This window comes from Chiloscyllium plagiosum, chromosome 2 (assembly GCF_004010195.1).
Source record: "Chiloscyllium plagiosum isolate BGI_BamShark_2017 chromosome 2, ASM401019v2, whole genome shotgun sequence".
Lineage (NCBI taxonomy): Eukaryota > Metazoa > Chordata > Chondrichthyes > Orectolobiformes > Hemiscylliidae > Chiloscyllium > Chiloscyllium plagiosum.
Window position 1 is genome coordinate 88,415,165 of NC_057711.1, and position 16,977 is coordinate 88,432,141.

The 16,977-nt window shown below is 43.3% G+C and overlaps 1 protein-coding gene across 5 annotated transcripts in view; it reads left to right on the plus strand.

Annotated features, from left to right (window-relative positions):
* The first annotated feature begins 13,032 nt into the window (after positions 1-13,032).
* LOC122561700 (spindlin-W) overlaps positions 13,033-16,977 on the plus strand; it is a 77,993-nt gene continuing 74,048 nt past the window's right edge. For 3 of the 5 annotated variants that reach the window (XM_043713762.1, XM_043713753.1, XM_043713727.1), the window contains exons 1-2: positions 13,178-13,345; positions 14,728-14,807. The gene's annotated coding sequence lies outside the window, so the exon portion shown is untranslated. The other 2 variants (XM_043713744.1, XM_043713736.1) reach the window with 2 other exon arrangements.

A 16,977-nucleotide genomic window follows, 5' to 3' on the forward strand; every position in this document is an offset into this window, starting at 1 on the left:
GGAAAGCTATCACCCCTTCTTGTCACTTCACCAATTTAGTTCTGGGTGAGAAGATCCATTAGGGACTTCCTTGACCTGCTACCGATTAAACTGGTTTAATTAAAGGCCATGTAAAGGTGTAATGCAACACCTCCTGGAATCACTGCTTCTTACCAGGCAAGAAAGTTGACTAGTTTCTGAAATGGGAAACCTGGATGACCTGCCTGTAGGCTTGGGGGGGGGGGGGGGGGGGGGGGAATTCCTTCCTCTTTCTGGGGGAAAAAAGAGGCATGGATAGGAGCAAGAGCCATCCTGCTGCCCTTGCTTCTGACCTGCCTGAAATCCCTCTCACCACAAGCCCGACTCCATGACAAGAAGATAAAGAACACATTTTTGTTGCTGAATTTCCTTAGGTGTTGGCATCTTTGGGACCTAGATGCTGTCATATTCTGAAGGCAATCTGGTGACCCAAGATAACAGTGTTGAAGCCTGTGATGGGTCAAGAAACCCAAATACCTACTGCCTGTCAGCTCTTAATGAGCTGACACACCATAGGTGAAGTTGTCTGGGAAAGGAGTGTTAATTGTCATCTGACATGCACATCCTTATTACTTGCTTAAATACAGGAAAATGATTTCAAATGAAAATGATATTATTTAGTACTGGTGGTTTAAATTTCATTTGAAGTCTGAGCCGAATAGGGTAATAATTGGAATAGAACTCGCTCGCATTCAGTGCTGAGGGCTTTTCCTGTCAATCAAAATTTCCTTTAGATGTTTTAGCTTATTGCACATGACATATATATATATCATATGATATATTAACCAGCATTTTCACCTTACCAATTGTGACTCCATTGGATGCTTATATAGCTCAAATATGTTGTGTTTGCTGCTGGCCTCAATAAGCAAAAATAGTAATAGTTTAAATAGCTGGTTTCCTGAAATAAATCTTAGTAAACCTAGCATTAAAATGAATAAGTGAAAACTGAGAGGCCACAATATTGTGCAGTGTCTAATCCAGTGTTTTCCTCTGCAACAGAAACTTCCATGACTGAGTGGGATGCCTGAGCCACACAAGGTAATACTTGACAGACTTGAACACCATTAGCACAAGCCATCATCTTCCAAGACAAAAGATTGCCAGCACATTTAAAGAATAACAGCAGTTTGCTTCTTTAGGTGGTGGATGCAGATAACCTATGCAGCAGCATGTCATTGACGGTGACTCCTTTGCTTGGAAATAGTCAGGACTGCAGATGCTGGAAGACAGACTCGATAAAATCTGGAGCTGGAAAAGCACAGCAGGTCAAACAGCATCAGAGGAGCAGGAAAGTCAGGACGGTACATCAGGACTGGAGAGCAGGGAGAGAGCTCAGAAATAAATAGAGGGAGGGTGGGGCTGGGGGAAAGGCAGTTGGGATGGTGATAGAAGGATGCAGATAGGGGGTTAATGTGATTGGTCAGGGAGAAGGGTGGAGAAGATACTGAGAGGAAAGATGAGCAGGTTAGGTCAGGTCAGGTCAAGGAGGTAGGGAGGGCTAGACATAGGATGAAACTGGGGCCGGGGAGATTTTGAAGCTGGGGAACTCTACGTTGAGGTCATTGGACTGTAAGCTTCCGAGGTGGAATGTAAGGTGTGGTTCTACAAGTTTCCTCTCATTTTGACAGTGGAGGAGGCCCAGGATGGACATGTTGCCAGGGGAGTGGGAGGTAGAATTGAAATGGCTGGCAACCAGAAGGTGGTGTTGATTGGAGTGTACAGAGCGCAGATGCTCCACGAACCAGTCCCTGAATCTCCATTTGGTCTCCCCAATGTAAAGGAAACCACATCAGATAGATTAGATCAGGTTAGAAGTACAGATGAAGCTCTGCCCGATTTGGAACGATTGTTTGGGGCCTTGCATGGAGGTAAGAGGCGAGGAGTGGAGGCAGGTGTTGCACTTCCTATGGTTGCAGGGAAAGGTGCTGTGTGTGGAGAAGAGATTAGTGGAGAGTGTGGAACTGACAAGGGAGTCGCAGAGTGACTGGTCCCTATGGAAAGCAGATAGAGGTGAGGAAGGAAATACCTGTTTGGTGGTGGGGTCCTACTGCAGGTGGCGAAAATGGCGATGGATGATGTGTTGGATTTGGAAATTGGTCAGGTGGTATGTGAAGACCAGCGGTCTCTATCCTTATTGTGGTGGTGGTTGGGGATGGGGGGGGACGGGGTGTGGTGTTGTGTGAGGGCAAATGTGTGGGAAATGGAGGAAATGTGGTTGAAGGCATCATTAATCACGGAAAGGGGAAATTATGGTCCTTGAAGTAGAAGGTCATCTGGAATGTCCTGGAGTGGAATCACTCAACCTGGAAGCAAATACGATGGAGGAATTGGGAATACAGGATCACATTTTTGTGGGAGAGTGAGTGAGAGGAGGTGTAGTTGAGGTAGTTGTGGGAATCAGCGTGTTGGAAACGAATGTTGGTGCTAAGTCAGTTAACAGTGATGGAGACAGCGAGGCCCAGGAAGGGAGGGGGAGGTGACAGAAATGGTCCAGGTGAATTTGAGGTCAGGTTGGAAAGTGTGGGTGAAGTTGATGAACTGTTTAAGCTCCTAGTGGGCAGCGCTGATTCCTTTTCCTCTGCTGCATTGATGATTGTGAGGGATGGTGCCAGTGTAGCTGCAGAAGAAGAAATGTCTCACATATCCTATGAAGACGCTGGTATAGCCTGGATCCATGTGGGTGCCCGTAGCAATCTCTTTGGTTAGTAGGAAGTGGGAGCAGTCAAGTGTTGAGGGTGAGGACTAGTTCCACCAAGCAAATGTGTGTCGATGAAGGGGGACTTGTTGGGCCTGCAGAAGAGGAACAACTGGAGAGTTTTTAGGCCATCCTCATGGGAGAGTATAGGTGTACAGGGACTGAATGTCCATGGTGAAGATGAGATGTTGCGGGCTGGGGAATTGAAAGTCTTGGAGAAGGTGAAGGGCATGGGTTGTGTCCCGAATGTAGGTGGAGAGTCCCTGGGCCAAAGGGAAGAAGACTGAGTCGAGATAAGTGGAGATGAGTTCAGTGGGGCACTTGCAGGCAAAGACAATTGGTCGACCGGAGAAGTCAGGTTTATGGATTTTGGGTAGGAGATAGAAACAAGCAATGGGGGGGTTGGGGAACTATCAGGTTGGAGGCTGTGGATGGGAGATCACCTGTGTTGAAGAGGTTGTTGATGGTCTTGGAGATGATGGTTTGATAATGAGAGGTGGGGTCATGATTGAGGGGACAGAGAATTGGCATCTCACTTTAGCATTGTGGAGGTCAGTAAGCCATACTACTACCACAGCCCCATTGTTAACTAGTTTAATAGTGAAGTTGGGGTTGGAGGGGAGGGCTGCCTGTTCCAATGGGGTGAAGTTGGAAGAGGTGGGAAGGGTTGACTGATATCGCGACAACAGTTGGAGATGAAGAGGTTGAGAGCGGATACGAAGCCAGGAGGAGGTATCCAGGAGGATGGAGTTTGGTGAAGGCAGGAGAAGGGGTCTACAAAGGGTGAGTTGGATTCACAAAGAAATAGGCATGGAGGCAGGGGGGTAAAAAAAGAGTTCAACATCCTGATGTGAGTGAAGTTTGTTGCCGTATGGATGTAGGGGAATGAAGGTGAATCCTTTGCTGAGGGGATGCCTGCAGGGATGGTGAATACCTGGCAGGGCTTGTGGCTGGGGCTTAGTGTTAAGCTGGAGTTAGGAGTTTCTATCTCCTACCCAAAATCCATAAACCTTGGCTCAGTCTTCTCCCCAGGGTCTCCCCACTACGTTTAGGACACAACCTATGCCCTCCGCCTTCTCCAAGACTTTCAATTCCCCAGCCCCCAACACCTCATCTTCACCATGGACATTCAGTCTCTCTATACCTGTTTCCCATATGAGAAGGGCTTAAAAGTCCTCAATTTCTTCCTCTTTCGCAGGCCCACCCAGTCCCCTTCCACCAACAAACACATTCACTTGGCAGATATGGTCCTCACCCTCAACAATTTTTTCCTTTGACTCCCACTTCCTACAAGCTATGGGTACCTTCATGGGTACTGGCTATGCCTGCCTCTTTGTAGGATATGTGGAACAGTCCCTCTTCTGCAGCTACACCGGCACCATCCATCAGCTTTTCACCGCTACATTGATGACATGTTAGCACTGCCTCTTGCTCCCAGGAGAGGTTGAACAATTCATCAACTTCACCCACACCTTCCACCCTGACCTCAAATTCACCTGGACCATCTCTGACACCTCTCTCCCCTACCTAGATCTCTCTGTCTCCATCTCCTGTAACAGAGTTAGCACCAACATCCATTTCAAACTCACCAACTCCCACAGCTACCTCGACTACATTCCTCTCACCCACACCCACTCATAAAAATGTGATTCCATGCTCCTAATTCCTGTGTATTGGCCACATCTGCTCCCAGAATGAGGGATTCCACTCCAGGACATCCCAGATGTATTCCTACTTCAAGGACCGTAATTTTCACTCTCCGTGACAAATAATGCACTCAACCGCATCTCCTTCATTTCCCGCACCTCTGCCCTCAAATCCCATTCTCCCTAACTGCACCAAGGATAGAATCCCCTGGTCCTCACATTCCACCCACTAATCTCCAAATTCAGCACTTGTAGTCAGACCCCACCAGCAAATAGATATTTCCTTCCCCACCTTTATCTGCTTTCCACAGAGATCACTCACTCCGTGATTCCCTTGTCAGTTCCACACATTCCACCAACCTCTCCTTCACACACAGCACCTTTCCCTGCAACCACAGGAAGTGCAACACCTGCCCCACACCTCCTCTCTCACCTCCGTCCAAGGCCCCAAACAATCGTTGCAAATCTGGCAGAGATTCACTTGCACTTCTAACTTGATCTATTGCATCTGTTGCTCCCGATTTGGTCTCCTTTACATTGGGAGACCAAGTGCAGACTCGGGGACCAGTTCGCAGATCATCTGTGTTCTGTACACTCCAATCAACACCACCTTCTGGTGGCCAGCCATTTCAATTATCACTCCCACTCCCCTGGCAACATGTCCATCCTGGGCCTCCTTCACTGTCAAAATGAGGCCACACGCAAACTGGAGGAACAACACCTTATATTCTGCCTTGGGAGCTTACAGTCCAATTGCCTCAACATAGAGTTCCCCAGCATCAAAATCTCCCCAGCCCCAATCTCTGTAACTCTACAAGTACAAATTCACCCCACAAAATATGTGTGCATACACACCAGACCTCCATGCACACATATATTTTGTGGGGTGAATTTGTGCTTGCAGAGTTACATTGTACTTTGCTCAAAAACTGCATGAATTCATGTAAAACCCTGTTATCTCACTTTTTAGATTAGAATCAATCTAAACATCATGGCATAGACAGAGAACACAGGGGGCTAACACCTTCAACATATTGTCTAGCTATCACCATTGTTAACAGCTAACCTGAGAATGCAACTTTTAAAAAAAGGTAAAGATCACACAACAACAGGTTATAGTCCAACATGTTTAATTGGAAGCACACTAGCTTTCGGAGCGACGCTCCTTATCAGGTGATTGTGGAGGGCTTGATCGTAACACAGAATTTATAGCAAAAATTTGCAGTGTGATGTAACTGAAATTATACATTGAAGAATTGATTGTCTATTAAGCCTTTCATCTGTTAGAATAAGAAGGTTTTGAGATCTACACATGAAAGGAGTGAAACGATCATGGTATTCAAACCGATGAAAGACTCAACAGACAATCAAGGTATTTTTCAATGTATAATTTCAGTTACATCACACTGTAAATGTTTGCTATAAATTCTGTGTCTTAGGATCGAGTCCTCCACTATCACCTGATGAAGGAGCGACGCTCCGAAAGCTAGTGTGCTTCCAATTAAACCTGTTGGACTATAACCATGGGTAGCATAGGTTGAGTAGTCTTGAATAAACAATTGAGCTGCCAAAGGCATCTCAGAAAATTCCAAAGATTTACATCATTTGAATAAATTTCTCTCCATATCAGTGCCAAATGTTTGGCCCATTGAGATATTTCTATGTTCATTTATATTCTACATACACACTTGTGCTATACTACTCTCATCCACTGTGCCTTAGGCTTAGGGTAAAGAACAACATCTTCCTCACAAATTTCGATATAATTCTGCAATTTGTCTTTATGGATATTCAAAAGCTAGCCTACAATAAGCAGCAAGGAAAGGACTAATATTCTGGTTACATTTTCAGAGAAGTGTTTATATGAAAATTGGATAAATGAGATACTTACTAAATTTATAGGTGCCTGTTACTGATAATCCTGAATTGAATGGAACAATTTGAGTTGTATAGAAATATGAATTGCAGCAAGCTGGTTAAAATCAGTGGAAGCTGATTAAAACCAATTAGGTGAAAGTGAGTACTGCAGATGCTGGAGATTAGAGTCAAGACTAGATTTGTACTGGAAAAGCACAGCAGGTCAGGCAGCATCCGAGGAGCAGGAAAATCGACTTTTTGGGCAAAAGCCTTCATTTGCCTGAAAATTCGATTTTCCTGCTTTTCGGATGCTGCCTCACCTGCTGTGTTTTTCCAGTACCAATCTAGTCTTGATGCTGATTAAAACCAGTCAGGAGGGCTCTTATGACCTTACTTGCACCTATCAGATCGGGGTTCAAGGCCCACCTGGTCCCGATGTGTGTCATAACATCTCTGAAGAGGTTGATTACAAAATATCCGGAATCAGTAAAAATTGTTGGAAAAGACAGAGGCTGATTTTAATAAAACTGATGTCCTACTTTTGCTCTTTCCCTTAGGACTCTTGCAGCATAGAACTGTCCCAATCTCTGGACCAGGAGGTCTGGTTTTGGGTCCCATCTGTTCTAGAGGTGTGTAGTTGACCAGAAAATATCTGGAATCAATGTGGGCAGGACCAGGTTTGTATATGGATAAGACAATGGTAAACAACTGGAAATACACTAATAGCTGACCGTGAACCCAACCAACTAAGCCACATTTAGAAAAGAACTGTACCTCAGCTCTTTCAAAACCTATATTCTTTATGTAAATCCTTGAAAAAGGCCCACACTGAAGCCTTCAAGAAAAAGATACTTGTCAACTAGGAGAATTCAAAGGAAGAAGACAGAATGTATGATTTATGGGAATAGTTCTGATGAACCAAGCATTAAAATCTCAGTCAAAGATTGGCTTACAGTCATCTTAGATTGTCTACCTTAGCGTTAAACTTACAAATTGCTTGAAACTTTATATTGATTTTTAAAATTCTTAATAAAGTTGTTAAATTTAGTACCAGATTTTGCCAGTCATAATTCTTGATCACTGAGCTTAAGAGATATAATTACCTACAAAGCTGTAAAATATCAGTTCATTTCTTACATCAGCAGATGCAGTTGGAGTTCTTTGGAGGCAGTTCAGAGAAGGTTTACTATGATGATCCCCAGTATGGATGGACTATCTTTAAAGCAAAGGCTAAACAGGTTGGGTCTCAACTCACTGGAGTTTAGAAGAATGAGAGGTGATCTCATTGAAACATGTCAGATTCTTAAGCAGCTTGACAGGGTAAATGTTGAGAGGATGTTTCCCATTTGGGATAGTCTAGGACCAGAGTGCATTTTGTCAGAATAAAGGATGCCAGTTTAAGATTGAGGTAAGAAAGAATTTCTTCTATCATAGGGTTGTGAGTTTTTGGAACTTCTTGCCACAGAGAGCTTTGAGAGCAGAGTCCTTGTATATACTTGGGGGGCTGAGATAGTTTCTTGATCAGTTTGGGAGTCAAGGGCTTTGGAGAAAGGGCAGGAATGTTGGATTAGCCATGATCCAAATGACTTGCAGAGCAGGCTCTATAAGTGTCAGTTTCGTGTCTGTTTGATTTACATGCTTGCTTGCTTACTTATAATGGGACATAGTTTACCACAAGACATGATTTAGTGTCATTAAAACACAATTTTGTGAAACCCGTTGTTCCATTTCCTGAGTAACCTTACAGTACTTAAATTTCTGTGTTCTCACATTGATTTAATATCTGCTTTGGGAGCTCGTGATGTTAAAGAAGTTTACACTACTGAGATTACTGCTGGCCAAACTAAGGCTGAGGCTGTTCTTCTTCCTCCCAAGGTTCCTGCTTCTTGCACTGACATGTGGAATTTCAGCCCCTCTGATTCGAGTGGCCCCTTTAAATACAGTTCTTCTGTCATCCTCAAGTACTACAGCTTACTATGTTGGCATAGTAACCAACATTCCTCCTGTGTAGTTACAGCAGTTTGATACGACAATGTAATTAACATAATTCAGTTATTCCATATAAATGAGTTTCTGTCCCAGGAAGGGTTTATTGGATATTGTAATTTCCCTATTGATTGAGCCGACCCTGAGAACTGGGTTGCTTTAAAAACAACTTCAAACTGCAATTCCAATCTGATACCTTGTGGAATTTTCTCATCAACACATATTCAATATAGTCAATCAAGGTAAATGGCTCGATATCTGTCTGGCCTGATCCAATTTGACAGTGAATTCTGCAAGCTTCCTGGCTTTCTACTTTAGTTCTTGTCCCAGCATGCCATTCAGTTGGCCAATTTTTTTTTAATATCCCAAAATAGTTGTTAATTATTTAAAAAAGACATTCCACTACATGTATTTCCCCACTTTTGAACCAATGAGTTTTTTATGAATCTGGTTCAAAGTTTACTTAGCTGGTGGCATGATGTGGGAGGCACTTGGGTATAAACGTTTAACAAACTTCTTACACAGCCAAAATCTTGTTTAAAACTTACAACACCGGGTTATAATCCAACAGGTTTATTTGGAAGCACTAGCTTTCAGAGAGTTGCTCCTTCATCAGGTGGTTGTGGAGTATAAGATTGTAAGACACAGAATTTATAGCAAAAGTTTACAGTCTGATATAACTGAAATTATATATTGAAAAAGACCTAGATTGTTTGTTCAGTCTCTCATCTGTTAGAATGACCATGTTGGTTTCGATTTGGAGATGCCGGTGTTGGACTGGGGTGTACAAAGTTAAAAATCACACAACACCAGGTTATAGTCCAACAGGTTTAATTGGAAGAACTAGCATTTGGAGTGCTGCTCCTTTATCAGGTGGTTGTGCTACCACCACAACCACCTGATGAAGGAGTGGCATTCCGAAAGTTAGTGCTTCCAATTAAACCTGTTGGACTATAACCTGGTGTTGTGTGATTTTTAACCATGTTGGTTTAAATTCTTTCATATGTAAATCCGAAAACTTTTTAAAAGTTACATTCTCAAGTGAACTTTAACAACTGGTGTCATGTCAGCCGAGATAATGCATTGAAGGTGTGAGCTGCCCTGTGTGAGATTGCCTGTGCCACAGTGGTCAGACTGATTCTAATCTTAAAAAATGGATTTACAGAATCTTACATGGATTCATTCAGTTTTTGAGCAAAGCAAAATGTAATTCTGCAAGTACAAATTCACCCCACAAACTTATATGTGTGTGTGTGTGTGTGTGTGTGGGGGGGGGGGGGGGTGTTAATGAGGGAGGGGGGGTGTGTTTAGTGCAATGGGGTCACCTGTTAGTGTGATGTGAACCCAAGGCCCGGGTTGAGACCATCCTCATGGGTGCCGAACTTGGCTATTAGCCTCTGCTTGGCAGCTTTTCCGTTGTTGCCTGTCCCAAAGTCCGCCTTGGAGGATGGTCACCCAAAGGTCCGAAGCCTAATGTCCTGGACCACTGAAGTGTTCTCCGACTGGGAGGGAACACTCCTGTCTATTAATTGTTGTGCAGTGTCCATTCAAACGTTGCCGTGGCCTTTTTTTGGTCTTGCCAATGTACCATGCCTCAGGGCATCCTTGCCTGCAGCGTATGGGATAGACAACATTGGCTGCGTCGCATGAGTATCTGCCACGTACATGGTGGGAGGTGTCCCCATGCGTAATGGTGGTATCCGTGTCAACATTCTGACACACCTTGCAGCAACTACTGTGATAAGATATCTCATATGCTGCAGGCAAGGATGCCCTGAGGCATGGTACATTGGCAAGACCATGCAGAGGGCTACGGCAACAAATGAATGGACAGGAGTGCTCCCTCCCAGTCGGAGAACACTTCAACGGTCCAGGATGTTCAACCTCGGACCTTCGGGTGACTGTCTTCCAAGGCGGACTTCGGGACAGGTAACAACGAAAAGTGGCCGAGCAGAGGCTGATAGCCAAGTTCAGTACCCATGGGGATGGCCTCAATCGGGATCTTGGGTTCATGTCACACTACAGGTAACCCATGCACTAAATACACACACACTCTCACACAGACACACACTCACAAACACACTCCTACAGAACCATACACTCATGCAGACCCCTCTCATACTCTTACACATATGCTCCCAGACTCTTACACACACTGTCTCACAGACTTAAACCCCTTTACACTCACACACATACACACACTCTCTGACATACACTCGTATGCCCCCCCTACCCACAAACACACACACACACAAGTTTATGGGGTGAATTTGTACTTGCAGAATTACATTTTTACTTTGCTCTAAAACTGCATGAATCCATGTAAGATTCTGTAAATCAATTTTTTAGATTAGAATCAGTCTGACCATTGTGGCACAGGCAGTCAGTCTCACACAGGGCAGCTCACACCTTCAATGCATTATCTGGTCTGACATGACACCAATTGTTAAAGTTCATGGTCATTCTAAAAGATGAAAGACTTAACAAACAATCCAGATCTTTTTTAATATATAATTTCAGTGACATCACACTGTAAACTTTTGCTATAAATTCTGTGTCTTACAATCTTATACTCCACAACCACCTGATGGAGGTGCAGCGCTCCAAAAGCTAGTGCTTCCAAATAAACCTGTTGGACTATAACCTGGTGTTGTGTGATTTTTAACTTTGTCCACTCCAGTCCAACACCAGCATCTCCAAAACATTACCCAATGTGTTACAACCCATTACATTTAAAAAATTACCAACAAAAAACCATGACATAAAAAAAATTAGCAAGAAAAGTTACATGAATAAAAATGTTACTGAAATAACTTCACAAAGCCTGGTATCCCATCAACAGGTCACTTTTTATTTATTTGTGCATAGTACATGACACTGATCCAGCTATCTCAGAGTAGCCAAGTTCAGTACCTGTGGGGATGGCCTCAATCGAGATCTTGGGTTCATGTCACACTACAGGTAACCCATGCACTAAATACACACATACACTCTCACACAGACGTGCACACACAGACACTCCTACAGACACACACTCACAAACACACTCCTACAGAACCATACACTCCTAGAGTGAGCAGAAACCTTGACACTTCTCTATATATCTGTCAGCCAGGACTCCATGATTGGACCAGGTTAACAGCTGTAGTCCACATGCTTGGTCAGGGCAGCCTCTCCTATCTGAACTTTGTATGTCACAGGATGGCCCTTACGTTTTCAGGCAGGAGGCTGGAAGAACACTGCAGGCCAGGCAGCATCAGGATGTCAGGAAGTCAACATTTCGCGTGTAACCCTGCTGAAACCATCATCTACATTTTTATTATCTGTAGACTTGATTCTAAAATACTTCTGGCCAGTCTGCCATGTTCAATCTTCTGTAAACATGAACTCCTAAAAAATTCTGATGATTGTGTCCCATCTCACATCAAATCCAATTCACCATAGTTTCAAATTCCTCTAATCATCTCTACATAGGTCCGACAGTAGAGTCACACATAGGCAGGGTAGTGAAGAAGGCATATATTGCACTTGCCTTTATTAGTCAGTGTATTGAGTATATGAGTTAGGAGGTCATGTTGCGTCTATACAGGACATTGGTTAGGTCACTTTTGGAACACTGTTCAATTCTGGTCTCCCAAAGATGTTGTAAACTTGAAAGGGCTCAGAAAAGAGTTACAAGGATGTTGCCAGGGTTGGAGGGTTTGAGCTAAAGCAAGAGGCTTAATCAGCTGGGACTATCTTCCCTGCAGAAATCATGATGGATATGGATAGAGTGGATAGTCACGGTCTTTTGCCCTGGATAGTGGAGCCCAAAACAAGGATATGGGTTTAAGGTGAGAGGGAAAAGATTCAAAAGGGACGTAAGGAGAAACATTTTCACACACAGGCTGGTCCATGTATGGACTGAATTGCCAGAGGAAGTGGTGAAGGTGTATAAGATTACTTATAACATGTAAAAGCATCTGGAAGGATAAATGAATTGAATGGGTTTTGAGTGATATGGGCCAAATGCTGGCAAGTGGGATTAGATCAATTTAGGATATCTGGTCAGCATGGACAAGTTGGACCAAAGGGTCTGTTTCTGTGCTATATAACTATGTCTCAATGACTCTACACCTCTGCAAGATATCTGCACTTCTCTACTTCTGCCTTACTGAGCACCCCTGTCTTTAATCACCCCATTATCAATGAATTTGCCATCAGATACGTAGACCCCAAGCTCTGGGGCATGCCTAAACATTTCCACTTCACTTTCTTCATGTTAAACGCTCATTAAAACCTACCTCTTTGATCAAGCTTTTGGTCACTGGACCTCAGGGCGGTGAAGGGCTACGGCCCTAAACGTCGATGTTCCTGCTCCTCAGATGCTGCCTAACCTGCTATGCTTTTCCAGCACCACACTCTCAACTAAGGGTAGAGTGTCAAGTTTTGCTTTGTAGCATTATGGCATATTTTATAACGTGAGGTGCTTTGTAAATGCATATTATGTTATACTACCTAAGTATCTGGTCTGATTTGTAAATAAGGTTTTCACTTTTGTGATGCATCGCTTTGCACGAATAAAATCATTTATTACTGTTCCAAAATTAACTTATCCAGTTAAATAAACTGGCCAAGGAAATTATGGTAGACCCACAAGCCTCATTTAAAACATTGAGGCTAACACAAAATATCCTTTAAGTATGTTCCCAAAACTTGTTTTCACAGCCATCTTCTAGGTTCAAATGAGAACAAAAGAAACCCGGGAGCTTTAAACTGGCGCGCCTGCGTACAATGCAGGGGAGGGAATGAGAATAGTTGAGTCTTCTTACAATACAGCCTCTTGTATCTGCATAATGTCAGTGAAGGGTAGGCCAGCAGTGCTCTGTTTCCTCGCTGCTGCACAGAAAATCAGTAGGAACACTTTCTGGCAGGAAGTCGACCCTACGCGACGTTACCTGACCGTTACAGACCGAGGCGGAATTGTGTGAGAGCTCACTATCTGGCAGGGGGCGAATGAGTGTTAGCGTCGTCGTTCCTGCAGTGTGTAACTGTGTGAGACGGTGCCGTAATGTTTTGTGGGCGCGGGTGACACAGACTCTGATTTTGTCCATACCTAGATCTACATGTGTATATATGCAAATATATATATAAAACGAAGGTAAAGGGTTTTTTTTTGTGCTAACTGAATAATGCGAACAGCGACACAGGGTGAGGTAACGGGGAGAAGAGAATAACAGAGAAGAAAGAGGCAGCACAAGTGGGGGATGAAGTGAGTGTGTGAAGGAGTGGAGTGAAAAGGAAGGGAGAGAGGGAGGGAAGGGGATTGGAGGGGAGGGGAGAGGTGAGGAGTGGAGTGAAGAGGAACGAGTGAGTGTGAGAGAAGGACAGAGAAAGGGAGGGAGGGCGGCTCCGGATCCTTTGTTCGAGCGCGAGCGATGGTTGAAATGCGAGCCCGGGCTCTCCTGATTCTAATGCTGCTCGTGCAGACAAATAATGCGGCATTGCTAACCTGCATCATGGCTGCTACACTGCTGCTGTGATTTCAGACATCAGACTCTTTTCCTCATCCCAAATTGCAAACATCCAGGGACTTTTCTGCAAGTAGGGCTGCGTTTTTAGTTACTAAGATATCTAACCTCTCAAGGTTTTGTTTTGCTTGTCTGTTTTCTGCTTTTCCACCGCCTCGTCTCCCTCCCCCATCTGTGCTTGAGGTTCACTGTCATTGAAGGAGGATGGTTTTGTTCCTGTCGAGAGACATTAAAATTTATATAAACTTAGAGAAATCAATACTCGTGAAGATTTGATTTGAAATAAAAATTGGCACTAAGTCCGCTGGATTCTATTTCTCTTTATTGTGAAGTTGTTATTATGAATGCAAATTCTGCATTTAGCACTCAAATGCAGGTTTAAATATTTTGCATTTTCACGTATATGTTCAAAATATTTACTTAATTTTTGAGCTGCTTTCATAGTGTTTAACTGAAAATTTAGTAAATACATTGAGTATGATGTCATTGTGGAAGACGTGTATGGAGAGGTACCATCTACACAGTTTCTGCCAACAAACCGACCCAGGACTAAATAAACTCCCTTGTGACACGTAAACATAAACATTGATGCATAATTTAAACATGTAAATCAGTAATAGCCACATGTTGTGGATATGGCGCGGATTTAACAGGGTTTGCTTCACCTTCCACCGTTTATTCTAATGTCAGGAAATTTGTGCTTTCATATCAGAGCTATTTAAACATCATAATTCATTGTTGTTTAAGAATGTCATACATCTAGTTTTCTATTTAAATTTAGTTCTCTATTACAACTTTTCTTCTGGGAGAAAAATAATTATCTGGACAGTAATCAGATTAGGTAGCCTGAAAACAACATACTGTCACAGATACAGCATTGCTTACCAGCATAATGATCAAAATGTACTTAAGGTTCTGCATAATTCCAACTATATGGTTAATATTATATGACTAAATGTCTTTTTAAAATTCATAAACATTATTGATATGTCTTTCCAATTTCCTCTCTTAGGCCTTAACACACTCAAAAATATGGTTTTATGGTTATCTGCTACTGTGCATGACTTCATCATTCTTCATTTTTGAGTCAAGGTAAGGAGCATGACAATCGGGCTTGATCCATTTTATGCCTGACATTTACTTGTTCGTTTTCAATAACGGTGATTATCAATTCTGACTGTTTGTACACTCTACCTTCTTCCCCAACCTGGAGTTGATTGGGCCAAGTTTTGTGACTCACTTCCAATTTTGACAATTGATTAGATGATTCTGAAATTAAGAATCATAGAGTCATGGAGATTTAGGGTGTAGGTTTGCTCGCTGAGCTGTAAGTTTGATATCCAGATGTTTCATTACCTGGCTAGGTAACATCATCAGTGGCGACCTCCAAGTGAAGCGAAGCTGTTGTCTCCTGCTTTCTATTTATATCTTTCTCCTGGATGGGGTTCCTGGGGTTTTGTGGTGATGTCATTTCCTGTTCATTTTCTGAGGGGTTGTTAGATGGCATTTAGATCTATGTGTTTGTTTATGGCGTTGTGGTTGAAGTGCCAGGCCTCTTGGAATTCTCTGGCATGTCTGTGCTTAGCCTGTCCCAGGATAGATGTGTTGTCCCAGTCGAAATGGTGGTTTTTTTCATCCGTGTGTAGGGCAACGAGGGAGAGAGGGTCATGTCTTTTTGTGACTAGCTGGTGTTCGTGTATCCTAGTGGCTAACTTTCTTCCTGTTTGTCCTACGTAGTGTTTGTGGCAGTCCTTGCATGGAATTTTGTAGATGACGTTGGTTTTGTCCATGGGTTGTACTGGGTCTTTTAAGTTTTAGTTTTTGTTTGAGAGCGTTGGTGGGTTTGTGTGCTACTAGGATTCCGAGGGGTCTTAGTAGTCTGGCAGTCATTCCTGAAACTTCTTTGATGTATGGTAAGGTGGTTAGGGTTTCTGGCTGTGTTTGGTCTGCTTGTAGTGGTTTGTTCTTGAGGAATCTGTGCACTGTATTTTTTAAGTATCCGAAGTTTTCCGAAGTTCGTCTGTGCTGCAGTGTGTGGTGGCTCGTTGGAATAGTGTTCTGATACAGCTTTGTTTGTGTGTGTTGGGATGGTTGCTGGTGTAGTTAAGTATTTGGTCAGTGTTTGTCGGTTTTCTATATACGCAGGTTTGTAGTTCTCTGTTGTCCTTTCTTTCAACTGTGACGTCCAGGAATGCGAGTTTGTTGTCAGTTTCTTCCTCCTTGGTGAACTTTATGCCTGTGAGGGTGTTGTTGATTATGTTAAATGTCTCTTCTATCTTGTTTTGTTTTGTGATGACAAAGGTGTCAGCTACGTAGCGGACCCAGATTTTTGGTTCGATGGTTGGTAGGGCTGTTTGTTGTAGCCTTTGCATTACTGCTTCTGCTATGAATCCTGATAGCGGAGATCCCATGGGTGTGCTGTTGGTTTGTTTGTAGACTATGTTGTTGTTGAAAGTGAAGTGAGTGGTGAGGCACAGGTCCACTAGCTTCATGATGTTTTCGTTGGCACAGTGATTGATGGTGGTTGGGATGTGTGTGATGGTCTCTTCTAAAAGTGTGGTAAGTGTTTCCTTTGCCAGGTCGATGTTGATGGAGGTGAACAATGCTGTTACGTCGAATGAGATCATTGCTTTGTCTTCCTCTATTTTGGTGTTTTTGATTTTTAGGAATTCCTGGGTGGAGTGGATGGACTGCTGTGACTCTTCTACTAGGTATTTCAGTCTCACGTGTAGTTCTTTGGCCAGTCTGTAAGTTGGTGTTCCGGGTAGTGAGACTATAGGTCTGAGGGGGGCTCCTTGATTATGGATCTCCGCTATCAGGATTCATAGCAGAAGCAGTATGCAAAGACTAGAACAAACAGCCCTACCAACCATCGAACCAAAAATCTGGGTCCGCTACGTAGGTGACACCTTTTGTCATCACAAAACGAAACAAGATACAAGAGACAGTTAACATAATCAACAACACCCTCACAGGCATAAAGTTCACCAAGGAGGAAGAAACTGACAACAAACTCGCATTCCTGGACGTCACGGTCGAAAGAAAGGACAACGGAGGACTACAAACCTGTGTATACAGAAAACCGACAAACACTGACCAAATACTTAACTACACCAGCAACCATCCCAACACACACAAACAAAGCTGTATCAGAACACTATTCCAACGAGCCACCACACACTGCAGCACAGACAAACTTCGGAAAACAGAGGAGAACTACCTATACAGCGTATCAAGAAGAACGGATACTCAAAAAATACAG